The following is a 21787-nucleotide window of genomic DNA, read 5'->3' as shown; positions in this document are numbered from 1 at the left end:
GGCGAGCCTTTTGTGGTAGGATGGGCATTGACTTGTCTTTTTCCTCGGCTTTTCATCCTCAGACTAATGGCCAGACCGAACGAACCAATCAGACCTTGGAAACCTATCTGAGATGCTTTGTTTCTGCCGATCAGGATGACTGGGTGTCCTTTTTGCCTTTGGCTGAGTTCGCCCTTAATAATCGGGCCAGCTCGGCTACCTTGGTTTCGCCATTTTTCTGCAATTCTGGGTTCCATCCTCGTTTCTCTTCAGGACAGGTTGAGTCTTCGGACTGTTCTGGTGTGGATACTGTGGTGGACAGGTTGCAGCAGATTTGGACTCATGTAGTGGACAATTTGACCTTGTCCCAGGAGAAGGCTCAACGTTTCGCTAATCGCAGACGCCATGTGGGTCCCCAACTTCGTGTTGGGGATCTGGTTTGGTTATCTTCTCGTCATATTCCTATGAAGGTTTCCTCTCCGAAGTTTAAACCTCGTTTCATTGGTCCTTATAGGATTTCTGAGGTTATTAATCCTGTGTCTTTTCGTCTGACCCTCCCATATTCTTTTTTCATACATAACGTCTTCCATAGGTCATTGTTGCGGAGATACGTGGCACCTATGGTTCCATCTGTTGACCCTCCTGCCCCGGTTTTGGTGGAGGGGGAATTGGAGTATATTGTGGAGAAGATTTTGGATTCTCGTGTTTCAAGACAGAAACTCCAGTATCTGGTTAAATGGAAGGGTTATGCTCAGGAGGATAATTCCTGGGTTTTTGCCTCTGATGTCCATGCTCCCGATCTTGTTCGTGCCTTTCATGTGGCTCATCCTGGTCGGCCTGGGGGCTCTGGTGAGGGTTCGGTGACCCCTCCTCAAGGGGGGGGTACTGTTGTGAATTCTGTGGCAGAGCTCCCTCCTGTGGTCACGAGTGGTACTTCGGCTGATTCTCTCTGGGAGCTTCCGTTTGTGGAGGAAACTGGTACTGCTGCTCCTGAGTTTCCTCCCTCAGGTGATCTGGTGAGGTCGTTAGGTGCTTCTCTACTTAACCCCACCTAATGCTTTGATTCATGCTTCCTGTCAATGTTCCAGTGTTGGACTTGTGTTTCTCTGGATCATTCCTGTGGCCTGCTGCTCTGCATAGCTAAGTGCTTCTTTGCTATTTGTTGCTATTTTTCCTGTCCAGCTTGTCTATTTGTTTTGCTGGAAGCTCTGGGACGCAAAGGGTGTACCTCCGTGCCGTTAGTTCGGTACGGAGGGTCTTTTTGCCCCTTTGCGTGGTTTTCTTTAGGGTTTTGTGTAGACCGCAAAGTTATCTTTCCTATCCTCGTTCTGTCTAGAATATCGGGCCTCACTTTGCTGAATCTATTTCATCCCTATGTTTGTCTTTTCATCTTACTCACAGTCATTATATGTGGGGGGCTGCCTTTTCCTTTGGGGTTTTCTCTGATGCAAGGTAGGCTTATTTTTTCTATCTTCAGGCTAGTTAGTTTCTCAGGCTGTGCCGAGTTGCATAGGTAGCGTTAGGCGCAATCCACGGCTGCCTCTAGTTGTGTTTGGAGAGGTTCAGGGATTGCGGTCTGCAGAGTTCCCACTTCTCAGAGCTCGTTCTATTATTTTGGGTTATTGTCAGATCACTGTATGTGCTCTGACCTCCATGTCCATTGTGATACTGAATTGCCTTTCATAACATCCCCCTAGCGAAAAACAAGTGAAATTGTACAATATTGTGCTCGCTATTTCCTAGATGCCCGACCTAGAGAAACAGGATCATCCAGCTCATTGATAGTGGTTTTTCGGCCAAAAAAATTGTCAAACTGCAGCACGTAAGTTGCATGACAGAAGAATGCAAAATGAAGTCCATCCATAAATTCAAAGCCAAGAGGTGGGCATCCAAGCAAAATTTCGGAGTCAGCAAGTCGGCTCATCACAAGGTCTATCAGTTCTGTAGCGACTAATACGGTAGTGGAGGTGGCTCGCATGCTTCGTATTACTGAGATCACAGATGTCCATGCAAGCACTGTGCGACTCATGTTACACAACTCTGGAATGGTGGCTCAAAAAAAGGTGAAGAAGCCTTGACTTCAATATCGTCATAAGAAACAATGACTCCAGTTTACAAAAATGTGCAAAAAGTGGACAGTAATAAATTGGAAACGATCGACTTGAAGCAATGAGATGAAAGTCAATAGACTAGGAACTGACTTGTTCAAATGTGTCTGGAACAAACAAGAGAAAGAGGGACTAATGGATTGAGAAATTGAAGGAACTGTAAAGTTAGGTGGAGGGTCCTAGATGATATAGGGTTATTTCACAGTCAAAGGTGTTGAATATTTGACCAGAATCTATGGTGGTTTCAATGCTGAGCTATATGTGAGTATCCTGCAAGACAAGTTACTTTGTACATTCGAGCACTATGGGTAAAAAAAAGACAACATATTATTCCAGCATGACTATGACTCGAAGCATTCTTGAAGATTGGCAAAGAAATGAAAGAAATGGTTCAATGACAATGAAGTAGAGGTGTTGGATTGAACCCTACAGTCCCCAGACCTTAACCCAATCAAACACTTGTGGGTAGAGTTGAAGTAAAAACTTTATACATACCCAAATGAGTTGACCAGCATGCACCAACTTTGTAAACATGTAGAAGAGACCTGGAATCAGAGTTCGGTCGACATGTTTGAATCTGATCGAGAGCATGCCCAAAGGATGCAGGCAGTGTTGAAAGCCAAAGGTGAATTTACAAAATACTGATAAAAAATAAAAATTTCAATTGATATTTTTAGGAGTAAAACAGTTACAATGCAGTGACATGACAAGAATCTGCATAACTATTTATAAGCTAAATAGTTGCAAGTTAAATTTGTGCATGTGACAGGATGATTGTCTATAAAATGATGGAAGTCTCACATTTGAAGCAGTAGTGGATCATGAGATATAGAGTCTAAAAATCAAACGTTCAAAACATTGCTACCCTTTTACTTGTCAGTGTAACTTAATTTATGAGCAAGACAATACAGTATATACAGTCACTCACATAAAAATAAAAAGAATGAACATAAGAAAATTACTAGACCTGTTGTCATAGGAATGGTGCAGATCTTTTGAAGGGGAGCACACCGATTGGGAAATAGTGCAATCTTACAGTAAGCTTTATCTCCAAGGACTCTAAGTCAGAAACTGCTTTTACTACGTATCGTACCTTATGAACTCGGATGGCAGCTGATAAATAAGATGCGGCTCAAGTATCAAAAATTAGGAGCTCCTCGATCTTAAGGATATCTCTCACCTGTAGGACCCAGGTAGGAGATATTAATGGGAGATCTCACATCTAACTCTACCCCTCCACCAGACCTATCCATCAATGTCAATGGCTGCTCACTTTCCCCAGTCCCACATGCCCGATGCCTCAGGGTGATCCTCGACTCTGCCCTCTCTTTCAAACCATATATCCAAGCCCTTGCCTCCTCCTGCCATCTCAAACTCAAAAATATTTCCCGGATCTGTGCTTTCCTTGACCACGACACCGCAAAAACGCTAGTGCATGCCCTTATCATCTCTCGCCTCGACTACTGCAACCTCCTACTCTCTGGACTCCCCTCTAGCACTCTGGCACCACTCCAATCCATCCTACACTCTGCTGCCCGACTAATCTACCTGTCTCCCCGCTATTCCCCAGTCTCTCCCCTATGTCAAGCCCTTCACTGGCTTCCTATAGCCTAGAGACTCCAGTTCAAAACCCTCACAATGACATACAAAGCCATCCACAACCTGTCTCCTCCATACATCTGTGACATGGTCTCCCGGTACCTACCTACACGCAACCTCCGATCCTCTCAACATCTCCTTCTCTACTCCCCTCTCATCTCTTCTTCCCACAACCGCATCCAAGACTTCTCCCGTGCTTCCCCCATACTCTGGAACTCTCTACCCCAACACATCAGACTCTCGCCTACCATAGAAACCTTCAAAAAGAACCTGAAGATTCACCTCTTCCGACAAGCCTACAGCCTGCAGTGATCCTGAACTTACTGAACCGCCGCACAACCAGCTCTACCCTCTCCTAGTGTATCCTCACCCGTCCCCTGCAGACTGTGAGCCCTTGCGGGCAGGGTCCTCCCTCCTTATGTACCCGTGTGCCTTGTTTTTTGCTCATGTTTAATGTATTTGTCTATATTTGCCCCGTATTCACATGTAAAGCGCCATGGAATAAATGGCGCTATAAAAATGTATAACAATAATAATAATATTTCTGAACATGATTTTAGCTTTTTATAGATATGAGACATGACATATACAACTTTATCCATCTGACTGATATTAATTTAGGGCTGATGCGCAGACTTCATAGTGATGCACCTAAAGGCATTTCATTTGCTACTGTGCCACAATGTCAAAAATATGTCTCCCATAACTATTGAGCCTATACCATTCACAAAAACCCACAATATTCACAACTGGTATCCTGCACCGTCCCATCTGAGCCCTTGCTCTGTGTAGTTCTTTGCAGACAGGAAGACTTACTTCCACAGGAGAGAAAGGTATCTGTTTATGTACTCCATATCTGCTCTCCATCACCACTACTACTCAAGTACCTGTTCGCAGAGGGGAGTCGTACAACAAAGGGGTCAAAATGTTGTGTTAACTATTTTTTCATTTAAAATTAATAATGAAGCCATGCTTCTATTCGAGCCCTGTCAATGCTTAATCTCAGATTCAGAGCTTAATTCCCTTCACCCTGGATAACAATAGAATGGTAGGTATAGAGAATATGCAATAAAGATTCAATTTACATCACAACCAAAGGAAGAAACTAAAAATTTGAAAAGTATGTAGGTGACATTTTACAGTCAATATTTTAGATTTGTATGACCATATGCTGTCAATTGTCTTCTATTATTTAGTCACTATTTGACCTTAGAAAAGATTATTTTTGCCATAATGGATAAAAATAATTGGCAATTTTCCGGTAAAATCTTGAGAGGCTTGTTTATAAACTGAAGAGTTCCCCATACGTCCTTTTCTCCTGCAATTTCTATGGTAGAAAATGAGAATTGTAGAGCTGGACAATCTTACATTCGCACACTCTTAAAGAGATTACTGAACATTGGAGATGTAATCAAGCTTTTAAAGAGTTTTCTTTTTCTTGCTAATCTCCTCCTGATGCTTCTACTTTAAAGGATATGTTAATCAGTCGGAAGAAATGGAACTTGTATTACCCTCGAGCATGGCCCACTTACTGGAAACTGCTTAACCCATAACTGTCAGGGGTGAGTTAGGCATTGCTTTGTTAGTGGAAAGTAGAAGGACAACTGAGACTTAATAAAGGGAAAGTAAATGAAAAACCGTGTAGCTCTTTTTTGTTAAAAAAATGTAGATCCATGAATTTTAATGTACGGTAAGTGTTGGTTAATGAACAATAAAATGCTCAACCGTTGCTGAAAAATAACTCTAAGCAGGCACAATCAGATGCAGAGTAGACCAAAGTGTTCAACTCACTGCTGAAGACATAACTGAAGGCACCTTGGCCCTGATACAAAACCTGTACCAAGTGTCAAAATCATCATATATCATTTATAGCACTCCTGTACTCCCATATGGTGCCATTGGGCCATATCAAACATAAAGACCCATGTGCAACTGCAACATCGATGTTGAGGATGTTCCTATGTCTTTGTGCTTGATATGGCCCAATGGCACCATATGAGAGTACAGCATTGTTAAAAATGGCATATGAGGATTTTTGAACTTTGTACAAATTTTGTGTATAAATAATTATACAGTCTATTGCATCTTTATCTATCATTTCTTCATGGTGAAAAACAAACTAAAACATGAAGACCATAAAAGAGGAATCATAGAATCATTTTCTATTCGTTCATACCAATGGAACAAATTTTGGCATTAATATTTTGACATCTGTGCTTATAACCTCTTGAATTCTATGTCAGTAATTTAGCAGTTCATCGACATTCTCGATATTGCCTTCCCAGAACGGGTAATGCCTTCTTGATTGATTGACCTTTCGGGCCAGTTGCATTGCTTCACTGCTGGCCAGAACATTGCACTCCCCGATGTTGCAAGCTGAGACAATTTTGCCTCTGCAGCGTCAGAGGACCACAGTTGTACTGAAGGTGGCCTGATCCAACCAGCTTCAGAGTAGCGCTTAAAAGTTCTTTTGTGCTCCTTTCCTTTGAGACAAGTCAACACGGATAAACTGCAGTAGTGTCCAATAACCTAGCCAATGAGCAGCAAACAATGCAATTAAAAAATCCCTCTATTCTTGAGAATGGAGAGGATGTTTAATAACACGCAACTATCAAATTAGGTTGATTTTAACAACCGCATTAACTAACTTGGAAATACCCATTAAAATATTTCAAATACGAATTGAAAAGTTTGCTATTAAATGTTTTTTTTAATGGCGTGTGTACATATTTTTTTCTTTCGCTACACAGAAGAAAGGGCTAAGCATGGCCATTGGTTTTGGTAGTAGAAAGATAATAGTTGAATCTGGTCCCTGAAACCTGGGAAAGTGGTGCCCAAAGAAGACCTTTCTACCAGAAAAGAAGTCTTTAGTATAAACGGTACATGGTAGGTAGGAGCCATGTACAGAATGTGCCACCAGGAGCATCAAGTTATACCTTTGTGTTTTGCTTACACTGTACTATTCATGTACATTTTTTTTACACATTTGATATACTGCTTTTGTTGTATTGGCTTCCTATGGGCTTGTGAATTTTTCATATTACCTGGTGAACATACTGTAAACATCGACACTCTCGCACTAGATGTTCTTGATGATATTCACTTGGTAGGCAATGCTTAATATATTTCTTAGCAATAAACTTAGGGTCAAGGGTATCCTTGAATTTCTAACTACAATTCCCTCGTCTAGTCTTATACCATCTGTTTTATTAAGATTTAGCACAATCCTTTTGACACTCGGTGTTATATAATAATGAAATCCCAAGCGTTTATTTATATTCATAAGATACGCATAAAATCCCTCTTGAATCTGGCCAATACCACACTCGAATGAAAGCAAAAAACTGGTGTTTTTCATAAAAAAATTACAATTTGCCCAAAGCAAAAATAAATAATATATAAAAAATGCAAGAAAATGATAAAAATACAGTATTATAAAACTAATACAATAATGGACACAATATACAGAAAGGGGAGCTTGGTGCCTCAGTATTTAGCACTCTTGTCCTGGATCACTAGTCTTGGTATTGAATCTGACCATCTGCAACATCTGCATCTGTGGCTACCATTCCGCACAGAAAAAGAGACATTTACCAGGAAGTATGCAACCAAACTGCCATGTTGGCTAAATCAAGATCTATAGATATATTTAAATTACTTGCTGGTAGTTTTCCTGGCGCCAGAGGCGTAGCTAGGGTTTCAGCTTAGGGGGGGCGAAAAATCTGAGTGGGCCCGTAACGAGGTACCTGACCTGACTACAGCTACATGGTGCACCCTAGTTGTGAGCATAGGGGAACATCAGCAGATGACCGCACTGTGACTGAAAATATATCTATATAAAAACACTGATACTACTATATGAGGACCATATATTGGTAGATACCAGTCCTACAGACCATATAAGAGATCACAGCACAGTTATAGATAATAACTTACAGATGACGTTCTTTCTGATGGAATCGTTCACTTTTCTCGTCTGTTCCATCTGGCCCAGTCCAACAAGACAACTTCTCCACCAGGACTCGTCTGCAGAAATTATGATGACACATCAGACTTCTCACATTTCCAGCCGCGTCCCCATCTATCCCCAACCTGCACAAACTCCTCATTCTGCTGATACCCCAATACTGAGCCGCTGTTGCCGTATGTGCCCCTATTACTACACCTGATACCGCAATACTGAGCCGCTGCTGCTGTATGTGACCCTATTACTGCCCCTGATATCCCAATACTGAGCCGCTGTTGCCGTATGTGCCCCTATTACTACACCTGATACCCCAATACTGAGCCGCTGCTGCTGTATGTGTTATGAAGGCAATCCAGTAACACAGTGTGCCAGTAATCAGAGCACATACAGTGATCTGACAATAACCCAAAAACAATAGAACGAGCTCTGAGACGTGGAATCTCTGTAGACCGCAATACCTGAACCTATCCTAAACACAACTAAAGGCAGCTGTGGATTGCGCCTGACACTACCTATGCAACTCGGCACAGCCTGAGGAACTGACTAGCCTGAAGATAGAAATACAAGCCTGACTTGCCTCAGAGAAATACCCCAAAGGAAAAGGCAGCCCCCCACATATAATGACTGTCAGCAAGATGAAAAGACAAAACGTAGGGATGAAATAGATTCAGCAAAGTGAGGCCCGATATTCTAGATAGAGCGAGGATAGCAAAGAGAACTTTGCAGTCTACAAAAAACCCTAAAGCAAAAAACCACGCAAAGGGGGCAAAAAGACCCACCGTGCCGAACTAACGGCACGGCGGTACACCCTTTGCGTCTCAGAGCTACCAGCAAAAACGAATAGACAAGCTGGACAGAAAAAACAGCAACAAAAGCAAAGAAGCACTTATCTAAGCAGAGCAGCAGGCCACAGGAAAGATCCAGAAGCTCAGATCCAACACTGGAACATTGACAAGGAGCAAGGAAGACAGAATCAGGTGGAGTTAAATAACAAGGCAGCCAACGAGCTCACCAGAACACCTGAGGGAGGAAGCCCAGAAGCTGCAGTACCACTTGTGGCCACAGGAGTGAATTCAGCCACAGAATTCACAACAGTGCCCCCCCCCCCTTGAGGAGGGGTCACCGAACCCTCACCAGAGCCCCCAGGCCGACCAGGATGAGCCACATGAAAGGCACGAACAAGATCTGGAGCATGGACATCAGAGGCAAAAACCCAGGAATTATCTTCCTGAGCATAACCCTTCCATTTAACCAGATACTGGAGTTTCCGTCTAGAGACACGAGAATCCAAAATTTTCTCCACAACATACTCCAATTCCCCCTCCACCAAAACAGGGGCAGGAGGCTCAACAGATGGAACCATAGGTGCCACGTATCTCCGCAACAACGACCTATGGAATACATTATGTATGGAAAAGGAGTCCGGGAGGGTCAGACGAAAGGACACAGGATTGAGAATCTCAGAAATCCTATACGGACCAATAAAACGAGGTTTAAATTTAGGAGAGGAAACCTTCATAGGAATATGACGAGAAGATAACCAAACCAGATCCCCAACACGAAGTCGGGGACCCACACGGCGTCTGCGATTAGCGAAAAGTTGAGCCTTCTCCTGGGACAAGGTCAAATTGTCCACTACCTGAGTCCAGATCTGCTGCAACCTGTCCACCACAGAATCCACACCAGGACAGTCCGAAGACTCAACCTGTCCTGAAGAGAAACGAGGATGGAACCCAGAATTGCAGAAAAATGGAGAGACCAAGGTAGCCGAGCTGGCCCGATTATTAAGGGCGAACTCAGCCAACGGCAAAAAGGACACCCAATCATCCTGGTCTGCAGAAACAAAACATCTCAGATATGTTTCCAAGGTCTGATTGGTTCGTTCGGTCTGGCCATTAGTCTGAGGATGGAAAGCCGAGGAAAAAGATAGGTCAATGCCCATCCTACCACAAAAGGCTCGCCAGAACCTTGAAACAAACTGGGAACCTCTGTCAGAAACAATATTCTCAGGAATGCCATGCAAACGAACCACATGCTGGAAGAACAAAGGCACCAAATCAGAGGAGGAAGGCAATTTAACCAAGGGCACCAGATGGACCATTTTAGAAAAGCGATCACAGACCACCCAAATGACTGACATCTTTTGAGAAACGGGAAGGTCAGAAATGAAATCCATCGAAATATGTGTCCAAGGCCTCTTCGGGACCGGCAAGGGCAAAAGCAACCCATTGGCACGTGAACAGCAGGGCTTAGCCCTAGCACAAATCCCACAGGACTGCACAAAAGTACGTACATCCCGTGACAGAGATGGCCACCAGAAGGATCTAGCCACTAACTCTCTGGTACCAAAGATTCCTGGATGACCAGCCAACACCGAACAATGAAGTTCAGAGATAACTTTACTAGTCCACCTATCAGGGACGAACAGTTTCTCGGCTGGACAACGAACAGGTTTATTAGCCTGAAATTTTTGCAACACTCGCCGCAAATCAGGGGAGATGGCAGACACAATGACTCCTTCCTTGAGGATACTCGCCGGCTCAGATAAACCCGGAGAGTCGGGCACAAAACTCCTAGACAGAGCATCCGCCTTCACATTTTTAGAGCCCGGAAGGTACGAAATCACAAAATCGAAGCGAGCAAAAAATAACGACCAACGGGCCTGTCTAGGATTCAAGCGCTTGGCAGACTCGAGATAAGTAAGGTTCTTATGATCAGTCAATACCACCACGCGATGCTTAGCTCCTTCAAGCCAATGACGCCACTCCTCGAATGCCCACTTCATGGCCAGCAACTCTCGGTTGCCCACATCATAATTACGCTCAGCAGCAGAAAACTTCCTGGAAAAGAAAGCACATGGTTTCAACACTGAGCAACCAGAACCTCTCTGTGACAAAACCGCCCCTGCTCCAATCTCAGAAGCATCAACCTCGACCTGGAACGGAAGAGAAACATCTGGTTGACACAACACAGGGGCAGAACAAAAACGACGCTTCAACTCCTGAAAAGCTTCCACGGCAGCAGAAGACCAATTAACCAAATCAGCACCCTTCTTGGTCAAATCGGTCAATGGTTTGGCAATGCTAGAAAATCTACAGATGAAGCGACGATAAAAATTAGCAAAGCCCAGGAACTTTTGCAGACTTTTCAGAGATGTCGGCTGAGTCCAATCCTGGATGGCTTGGACCTTAACCGGATCCATCTCGATAGTAGAAGGGGAAAAGAAGAACCCCAAAAATGAAACTTTCTGCACACCGAAGAGACACTTTGATCCCTTCACGAACAAAGAATTAGCACGCAGGACCTGGAAAACCATTCTGACCTGCTTCACATGAGACTCCCAATCATCTGAGAAGATCAAAATGTCATCCAAGTAAACAATCAGGAATTTATCCAGATACTCACGGAAGATGTCATGCATAAAAGACTGAAAAACAGATGGAGCATTGGCAAGTCCGAACGGCATCACTAGATACTCAAAATGACCCTCGGGCGTATTAAATGCCGTTTTCCATTCATCTCCTTGCCTGATTCTCACCAGATTATACGCACCACGAAGATCAATCTTAGTGAACCAACGAGCCCCCTAAATCCGAGCAAACAAGTCAGATAACAATGGCAAGGGATACTGAAACTTAACATTGATCTTATTAAGAATGCGGTAATCAATACACGGTCTCAGCGAACCATCCTTCTTGGCTACAAAAAAGAACCCTGCTCCCAGTGGTGATGACGATGGGCGAATATGTCCCTTCTCCAGGGATTCCTTCACATAACTGCGCATAGCGGTGTGTTCAGGCACGGATAAATTAAATAAACAACCCTTAGGGAATTTACTACCAGGAATCAAATTGATAGCACAATCACAATCCCTATGCGGAGGTAGGACATCGGACTTGGGCTCTTCAAATACACCCTGATAATCAGACAAGAACTCTGGGACCTCAGAAGGAGTGGATGACGAAATAGACAAAAATGGAACATCACCATGTACCCCCTGACAACCCCAGCTGGATACCGACATAGAGTTCCAATCCAATACTGGATTATGGGTTTGTAGCCATGGCAACCCCAACACGACCACATCATGCAGATTATGTAGCACCAGAAAGCGAATAACTTCCTGATGTGCAGGAGCCATGCACATGGTCAGCTGGGCCCAGTACTGAGGTTTATTCTTGGCCAAAGGTGTAGCATCAATTCCTCTCAACGGAATAGGACACCGCAAAGGCTCCAGGAAAAACCCACAACGTTTAGCATAATCCAAATCCATCAGATTCAGGGCAGCGCCTGAATCCACAAACGCCATGACAGAATACGATGACAAAGAGCATATCAAGGTAATGGACAGAAGGAATTTGGACTGTACAGTACCAATGACGGCAGACCTATCGAACCGCTTAGTGCGCTTAGGACAATCAGAAATAGCATGAGTGGAATCACCACAGTAGAAACACAGCCCATTCAGACGTCTGTGTTCTTGCCGTTCAACTCTGGTCATAGTCCTATCGCACTGCATAGGCTCTGGTTTAATCTCAGACAATACCGCCAGATGGTGCACAGATTTACGCTCGCGCAAGCGACGACCGATCTGAATGGCCAAAGACATAGACTCATTCAAACCAGCAGTCATAGGAAAACCCACCATGACATCCTTAAGAGCCTCAGAGAGACCCTTTCTGAACAAAGCTGCCAGCGCAGATTCATTCCACAGAGTGAGTACTGACCACTTCCTAAATTTCTGACAATATACTTCTATATCATCCTGACCCTGGCACAAAGCCAGCAAATTTTTATTCAGTCGCCATGACAGCACAACGAGAGAAGGGATCCGCCCTTCAGGGACAGGAAACCTCAGACATAAAAGGGCGGCACCTCACTCACCCGCCAGTTGGTTTCCTGTCCCTGACAGTGGAACCTCTTCAGACAGGCCCAGAGAAGAGGGTTGAAGATAGAAGCTATCCCACTCCTGACAGGCCGATGCAGGTAGCGGGGGTCCCCTACCTCGGCCTGATCAGGGGGATGGAAGCACCACACGGCAGGGGGACTGTCTGTGTAGGTGACAGCAGGAGGAAGCAGCCCTAAGCGGGGGGCTTGACTTCTGTGGTGCCGCTGTTCACCTGGTACGTGAGGCCCAATGGTGCGCATCTGCCGGAGCTCCTGGGGTCGGTCCGCCGCTGCTGCTGGGGTCTGCGGTGGCTAGGTGAGCGCTGCCGTCCTTGTTCGGCGCGTCTGCTCTCAGCGCCGCGGCCGCGTCCGGAAGGGGCGTGTCCTGATGACGCGGGTGCGGCGCGGGGCGATGACGCGGCCGCGCATGCGCGATAGCGTCTTATCCTGGCTAATGGCGGCGCCCGGCGTCGCAGGGGGGGATTTTGGCCTCAGGGTGTCTGGCGCTCTACGGGCGCTAGCGGGGGCAGTACCAATTAGCGGTGCACCGAGGGATGTCCCTGCTGACCCCCCATCCGGGGGTGGTACCCAGGGGGATAGATTTAAACGCTGCACTGAGGCCTCAACATTGTTCCTGTCCACCATCTTGGAATGGAGTCTCTGGAAGGAACACCGCAGCTGGGCGGTGAGCAGCAGCAGTTACCTGAACAACCTTTGAGCAGCTCCCAGCGGCGTTCTAGTGGCAGTAGTCGCGCTGGTAGAGCCAAAGAAACTCAGAAGTCAACTAAGTCCTCTGGCCGTAAGGAATCTCCGGCTAAGAAGGACCCCCCGATCACGGTACCATTCACTGCAGGGATGGGTAAGTGAGCTTCGTGAAAGTACATTTCTGATAGCTGTCCCTCCTTGTATTCCCTCTCTCCTTATTAGGGGAGGAAATCTGTGTCCAAATCCAAACATAGAGAGTGTGCCATCTGTACGGAACCTCTTCCGGATGGACATAAAAAGAAATTGTGCAGCATCTGCATTCAACAATTAATGGAGGACGAGACCCCTGACCTTACGTCTACTCTTAGGGATCTGGTTAGACAGGAGGTCAGAGATTCCATAAGGTCTCAGAAGACAGTTTCAAAAAAGAGGAAGGAGATATTATCCCCAGCCTCGGATGTGGATTCAGACACGGGTGGTGTGAGTTCGGATTCTCATCCGTCATCATCATCAGAGGACGTGGAATCTAGTCGAACCTGTCTATCACTGGACAGGGTTAACCGCTTAGTCAAAGCTGTCAATAGCACTATGGGCATTGAAGAGACCCAGGCGGAATGTTCCATCCAGGATATAATGTTTAAAGGCATAGATCGCAAATCCAGAAGAGTATTTCCCGTAGTTGATAAAGTTAAGTCTCTGATTACGAGAGAATGGAAAAAACCCGAAAGGAAGGGGTCTCTCCCACCAGCGTTCAAAAGAAGATATCCCTTTGAGGAAGAAGCTTCTTCCTCCTGGGACAAGGTCCCGAAACTGGATGCGGCGGTGGCTAAAGCATGTAAAAAGACGTCTCTTCCGTTTGAGGATCTGGGGAGCCTAAAAGACCCGCTTGATAGGAAAGCTGAGGTATTCCTTAAAGGAGCTTGGGAAACATCAGCGGGTTCCCTGAGACCAGCGATTGCGGCCACCTGCACTGCCCGGTCGTTGATGGTATGGCTGGGTAATCTAGAAGACCAGCTCAAGGATAAGGTTCCTAGGAGCGAGATCCTATCATCTATGTCTATGATTCAGGATGCAGCAGCCTTCCTTGCGGATGCGTCAGCCGATTCTGTTAGGCTAGCGGCAAGGTCATCAGCACTGTCCAATGCGGCCCGTAGGGCTCTTTGGATAAAATGCTGGCCAGGAGACTTGCAGGCCAGATCAAAACTATGTGGCATCCCCTGTGAGGGGGGTCATTTGTTTGGCCCAGTGCTGGATGAGCTTCTAGAAAAAGCAGGTGACAGTAAGAAGCGATTCCCTCTCCTAACAAGACCCTTCTATAGACGGGACTATAATAGAGGAGGGCCATATCGCCGAAGATCGGACAGGGATTCAAATAGAGAATCGACCAGATACAACTCTTACAGGAGAAGAGGTAGAGGTTACATGTTTAACTCTTCTAGAGACTCTAAAAAGCATCAATGACTGGCGGCCCAGGTGGGCGGTAGGCTTTTGGCCTTCTACCCAGCCTGGGTAAAAATCACCAATAGTCCATGGATACTCAGTATCATTATAGAGGGGCTAAAGTTCCAATTCCACCATACCCCCCTGGAAAAATTCAAATTAACTCCTATCCGTTCTTCTCCCGCAGAACAGTTGGCGTTGGAGTCAGAGGTTCGAGATCTCCAAAAAAAGGGGGTTCTCGTTAAAGTACCTACGGAGGAACAAGGTACGGGGTTTTACTCCCCTTTATTCCTGGTAAAGAAGCCAGATGGATCTTATCGTACCATCATCAATCTGAAGGGCCTGAATGTATTCCTGCTGGTCCCATCCTTTAAAATGGAATCTGTGAAGTCGGCAATAAAGCTTCTTTTTCACAATTGCTTCATGGTTGTCTTAGATCTGAAAGACGCCTATTATCATGTCCCGATACATGCAACTCATCAGCGCTTTCTCAGGGTGGCGATTTCTCTTGCCGGCACAGTGGAGCACTTTCAATATCGGGCACTCCCCTTTGGTGTTGCAGTCGCACCTCGGGTGTTCACTAAGATTATGGTGGAGGTTATGGCACACCTTCATGAGCAAAATATACTAATAATTCCCTATCTGGATGATTTATTGATCGTTGGGCGCTCAGAGGTACACTGTAAAGAACAGTTGGGGAAAGTGATGGCGGCGTTACACAACTTAGGATGGATTATCAATCTCAAAAAGTCGCGTCTTCAGCCCTCAACATCACAGCAGTTCTTGGGTCTTACTGTGGATTCAGCTCAGCAGGAATGTCGCCTGCCAGACTCAAAAGTTGATACTATTCACCGGCTGGCCTCCAGAGCAATTAGTAATCCCGTAGTTTCCCTAAGAAGTGCTATGTCACTCTTAGGTTCACTTACTTCTTGTTTTCCGGCGGTGATGTGGGCACAGTTTCACTCCAGGGCTCTGCAATGGGATGTTCTGCATAATTTTCGGCGTCTGGGCGCTAACCTTGACAAAAAATTTTCCCTATCTGTAGAGGCCACGGGTTCACTAAGGTGGTGGACACACATCCCTAATCTGCGTAAAGGGGTACCTTGGACATATCAGATATCACGGGTAATAACAACGGATGCTAGCCCCACGGGGTGGGGAGCACACTGGGAGGGCAATTGCATTCAGGGTCTGTGGTCCCATTCTGAGCGAGACACGTCCTCCAATCTGAAGGAATTGATGGCGGTGGAACGCGCCTTAGATAGGTTCCTTATACCTCTGCAGGGTAGACATGTTAGGATACTCTCTGACAACCAGGTGACCGTTGCTTATGTGAACCACCAAGGAGGTACACGGTCTAGGTCATTAATGAACGTTACAAATCATATCTTTCAGATGGCCGAAAATCACCTGCTCTCCCTTACGGCCCTTCATATAAAGGGAAATCTAAATACCATGGCCGATTACTTAAGCCGCAACGAGCTCAAACAAGGGGACTGGTCTCTAAAACCGGCTGTCTTCAATCAGATCGTGCGGTTGTAGGGATGTCAAGAGATAGATCTGTTTGCCAGTCGAGGAAACAAGAAACTCCATCAATTCTGTTCCCTAGACCCAAGGGACAACCCGTACGCAGTCGACGCTCTTCTGATCCCCTGGAATTTCAATCTCGCCTACGCTTTCCCTCCTCTGAATCTCATTCCTATAGTTCTGAGGAAAATTCGCGAAGACGGAGCCCGAGTGGTTTTAATAGCCCCATTCTGGCCCAGAAGGTCTTGGTTCCCATGGTTGAGAAGCATGTCCATTTCCCAACCATGGATCCTCCCAGAAATACCGGACCTCCTTTCCCAGGGTCCAGTCTTCCATCCACGAGTAACCAACTTGCACCTGACAGCGTGGAACTTGAGAGGTCACTTCTGAAAGGAAAGGGATTCTCCCAGAATCTTGTAAATACTCTACTTAAAAGTAGGAAAGCCTCCACGACTAGCATTTATGTTAGGGTATGGAGGAAGTTCCTATCAAGTTCAGGAGCACAAATCGATCAAAAACCTGATATTGCTCAGATCCTAGAATTTTTACAGAAGGGCCTAGAGTTAGGCTTAGCCACCAGCACCCTTAGAGTTCAGGTTTCAGCTCTAGGGGCACTATATAATTCCAACATAGCCAGTAATCACTGGATAACAAGGTTTTTCAAAGCGGTCACCAGATCCAGGCCGGTTGTTAAACAGAGAATAGTTCCATGGGACCTAAATCTTGTGCTCTCAGCTCTAACACAAGCTCCGTTCGAGCCTATTGACTCTGTCCCGATCAAGATCCTGTCGGTCAAAACAGCCCTCTTAGTTGCTCTTACATCGGCAAGAAGGGTTAGTGATCTTCAGGCATTATCCAGGCAACGTCCATATATGCAATTTTTGGAAGATAGAGTGGTGATGAGGCCTGACCCTCTTTATCTTCCAAAGGTTGCCTCAAAATTTCATAGATCCCAGGAGGTGATCCTACCTTCATTTTGTCCTAATCCCTCTAACAATAAGGAGCAGAGATTTCATTGTTTGGACGTACGTAGGTGCCTTCTTAAATACATTTCAGTAACAGACACCTGGAAAAAAGACCACGCATTATTTTTATCCTACCAGGGGGTTAGGAAGGGACTTAGAGTATCAAAAAATACCCTAGCCAGATGGATTAGGGAGGCGATATCTCTTGCTTATACCGCAGGTGGCGTGGAGATTCCAGAAGGTATAAAGGCTCACTCCACTCGTGCGGTAGCCACATCCTGGGCTGAGAGAGCAGAAGTATCGATTGAGGACATCTGTAAGGCGGCCACATGGTCTTCTCCATCCACCTTTCTTAGACACTATAGATTAGATCTAGGTGGCTCCTCCGACCTCACGTTTGGGAGAAGGGTGCTGGAAGCTATTATCCCTCCCTAGTCACCTTTTCACTTCTCTGAAAGTCTCTCGTTGTGCTGTCATGGCGACTGAATAAATACGTACGCTACTCACCTGGTAGCAGTGTTTTTTCAGGAGCCATGACAGCACCCTTATATTCCCTACCCTCTTTGCTTATGGGTTCAACACTTCCTTTAGAAAATTCCTAAGTTTATTCACTGGGTGAATTGTACCATATATTAATATTGTTTATGTGCTACTAACCTAGAAGGTCCTTTCATACTCTGTAAACCAACTGGCGGGTGAGTGAGGTGCCGCCCTTTTATGTCTGAGGTTTCCTGTCCCTGAAGGGCGGATCCCCTCTCTCGTTGTGCTGTCATGGCTCCTGAAAAAACACTGCTACCAGGTGAGTAGCGTACGTATTTCTCAGCCTGATCCACTGAATTAGGCTCATCGTACAGCAATACGAGCGCATCGACACCACTCAATGCAGGGTCTCCTGGCGCAAGAGAAAATGCCCAGTCCTGAGGGTCGCCGCGCAAAAAAGAAATAATAATCAAAACCTGTTGAACTGAATTACCAGAAGAATGAGGTTTCAAGGCCAGAAATAGCTTACAATTATTTTTGAAGCTCAGAAACTTAGTTCTATCACCAAAAAACAAATCAGGAATAGGAATTCTTGGTTCTAGCATAGATTTCTGATCAATTGTATCTTGAATCTTTTGTACATTTATAACGAGATTATCCATTGAAGAGCACAGAGCCTGAATATCCATGTCCACAGCTGTGTCCTGAAGCACCCTAATGTCTAGGGGAAAAAAAAGACTGAACACAGAGCTGAGAAAAAAAAATGATGTCAGAACTTCTTTTTTCCCTCTATTGAGAATCATTAATATGGCTCCTTGTACTGTTATGAAGGCAATCCAGTAACACAGTGTGCCAGTAATCAGAGCACATACAGTGATCTGACAATAACCCAAAAACAATAGAACGAGCTCTGAGACGTGGAATCTCTGTAGACCGCAATACCTGAACCTATCCTAAACACAACTAAAGGCAGCTGTGGATTGCGCCTGACACTACCTATGCAACTCGGCACAGCCTGAGGAACTGACTAGCCTGAAGATAGAAATACAAGCCTGACTTGCCTCAGAGAAATACCCCAAAGGAAAAGGCAGCCCCCCACATATAATGACTGTTAGCAAGATGAAAAGACAAAACGTAGGGATGAAATAGATTCAGCAAAGTGAGGCCCGATATTCTAGATAGAGCGAGGATAGCAAAGAGAACTTTGCAGTCTACAAAAAACCCTAAAGCAAAAAACCATGCAAAGGGGGCAAAAAGACCCACCGTGCCGAACTAACGGCACGGCGGTACACCCTTTGCGTCTCAGAGCTACCAGCAAAAACAAATAGACAAGCTGGACAGAAAAAACAGCAACAAAAGCAAAGAAGCACTTATCTAAGCAGAGCAGCAGGCCACAGGAAAGATCCAGAAGCTCAGATCCAACACTGGAACATTGACAAGGAGCAAGGAAGACAGAATCAGGTGGAGTTAAATAACAAGGCAGCCAACGAGCTCACCAGAACACCTGAGGGAGGAAGCCCAGAAGCTGCAGTACCACTTGTGACCACAGGAGTGAATTCAGCCACAGAATTCACAACATGTATGTGTCCCTATTACTGCCCCTGATACCCCAATACTGAGCCGCTGTTGCTGTATGTGTCCCCATTACTGCCCCTGATACCCCAATACTGAGCCACTACGGCCGTATGTGTCCCTATTACTGCACCTGATACCCCAATACTGAGCCGCTGCTGCTGTATGTGTCCCCATTACTGCCCCTGATACCCCAATACTGAGCCACTGCTGCCATATGTGTCCCTATTACTGCCCCTGATACCCCAATACTGAGCCGCTGCTGCCGTATGTGTCCCTATTACTGCCCCTGATACCCCAATACTGAGCCGCTGCTTCCGTATGTGTCCCCATTACTGCCCCTGATACCCCAATACTGAGCCGCTGTTGCCGTATGTGTCCCTATTACTGCACCTGATACCCCAATATTGAGCCACTGTTGCCGTATGTGTCCCTATTACTGCACCTGATACCCCAATACTGAGCCGCTGCTGCCGTATGTGTCCCCATTACTGCCCCTGATACCCCAATACTGAGCCACTGCTGCCGTATGTGTCCCTATTACTGCCCCTGATACTCCAATACTGAGCCGCTGCTTCCGTATGTGTCCCTATTACTGCCCCTGATACCCCAATGCTGAGCCGCTGTTGCCGTATGTGTCCCTATTACTGCACCTGATACCCCAATACTGAGCCGCTGTTGCCGTATGTGTCCCTATTACTGCCCCTGATACCCCGATACTGAGCCGCTGCTGCCTTATGTGTCCTACAGCACCTGCTGTGTGGTACAATAATGGTGCCGCCCCACATAGCAATGCCACCACTGTGCCCCTTACATAGTAATAATTACTCTTTTGTGCTCTCTAGATAATAAAATTCATCCCTAGAAAACATTAATGCCCTGTGCTAGTGCCCTCCACATTTTGTCCCTAAAAAGTAAAAATAACACACATGAAATTTTGATGGTCTCGGTACTGAGTGCCCATATAACAATAATGTTTAAGTTCCCACTTAACATTTAATAATGTCCCCTAAGTAGCCTCCATGTACAGCTTGACTATACACAGTATGGTGGGCCCACAGCTTTCCTATGCACAGTATAATGCCCCCACAGCTCCCCTATACACAATATTTTGAACCCACAGCCCCCCATACACAGTATGATGTCCCCACAGCTCCCCTATACACAGTATGATGGGCCCACAGCTTTCGTACATACATTATGATGTCCATTAGAGTTCTCCTATACATAGAATGATGTCCTCAATGATCCCCCAAAACACAATATAATAGTTACCGTAATAGTGTTCTGACACTGTGTCTCCTGCACTGAGAGTCACACTGCCAGGAGGAAATTAACTTTATTCCTCACTGCAGCCTCGGGTGCGGCGCTCGCACGGTTTCAGTCACCGCTCTGAGTATAGAGCAGCAGCTGTAACTGCGCCTCTTACGGTATGTGCACACATTGCGGATTCCCCACGGATTTACTGCGGATTTTGTTGGTTTTGTGCGGATTTCGCCTGCGTTTTTACACCTGCGGATTCCTATTACGGAATAGGTGTAAAATGCTGCAGAGTCCTCACAAAGAATTGACATGCTGAGGATAATAAACGGCAGCGTTTCCACGTGGAATTTTGTTTTCCATAGGTTTACATGGTGCTGTACAACGCATGGAAAACTGCTGCAGATCCGCAGCAAAATCCACAATGTGTGCACATAGCCTTGACGCGCTATTCCAGCAGTCAAATAAAAAAAAATGCTGGAGTGATGCTTAAGGGAATGTGCACACGTCAGGATTTCTTGCAGAAATTTTCCTGACAAAAAACGGACATTTCTGCCAGAAATCTGCATGTTTTTTTCGCGTTTTTTGACGCGTTTTTTGTGCGTTTTTTCCCAAATGCATAGAATTGCGGGAAAAACGCAGAAAATCCGCAAAAATAATGAACATGGTCATGTTTTTACCGCGATGCATTTAAAATGCATCCACGTGCACAAAACATACAGAATGCATGCTAAATGATAGAATGCATAATGTACAGTTAGGGCCAGAAATATTTGGACAGTGACACAATTTTCGCGAGTTGGGCTCTGCATGCCACCACATTGGATTTGAAATGAAACCTCTACAACAGAATTCAAGTGCAGATTGTAACGTTTAATTTGAAGGGTTGAACAAAAATATCTGATAGAAAATGTAGGAATTGTACACATTTCTTTACAAACACTCCACATTTTAGGAGGTCAAAAGTAATTGGACAAATAAACATAACCCAAACAAAATATTTTTATTTTCAATATTTTGTTGCAAATCCTTTGGAGGCAATCACTGCCTTAAGTCTGGAACCCATGGACATCACCAAACGCTGGGTTTCCTCCTTCTTAATGCTTTGCCAGGCCTTTACAGCCGCAGCCTTCAGGTCTTGCTTGTTTGTGGGTCTTTCCGTCTTAAGTCTGGATTTGAGCAAGTGAAATGCATGCTCAATTGGGTTTAGATCTGGAGATTGACTTGGCCATTGCAGAATGTTCCACTTTTTGGCACTCATGAACTCCTGGGTAGCTTTGGATGTATGCTTGGGGTCA

Source organism: Ranitomeya imitator, chromosome 1, assembly GCF_032444005.1.
Source record: "Ranitomeya imitator isolate aRanImi1 chromosome 1, aRanImi1.pri, whole genome shotgun sequence".
Lineage (NCBI taxonomy): Eukaryota > Metazoa > Chordata > Amphibia > Anura > Dendrobatidae > Ranitomeya > Ranitomeya imitator.
This window is presented reverse-complemented; position numbering follows the sequence as displayed.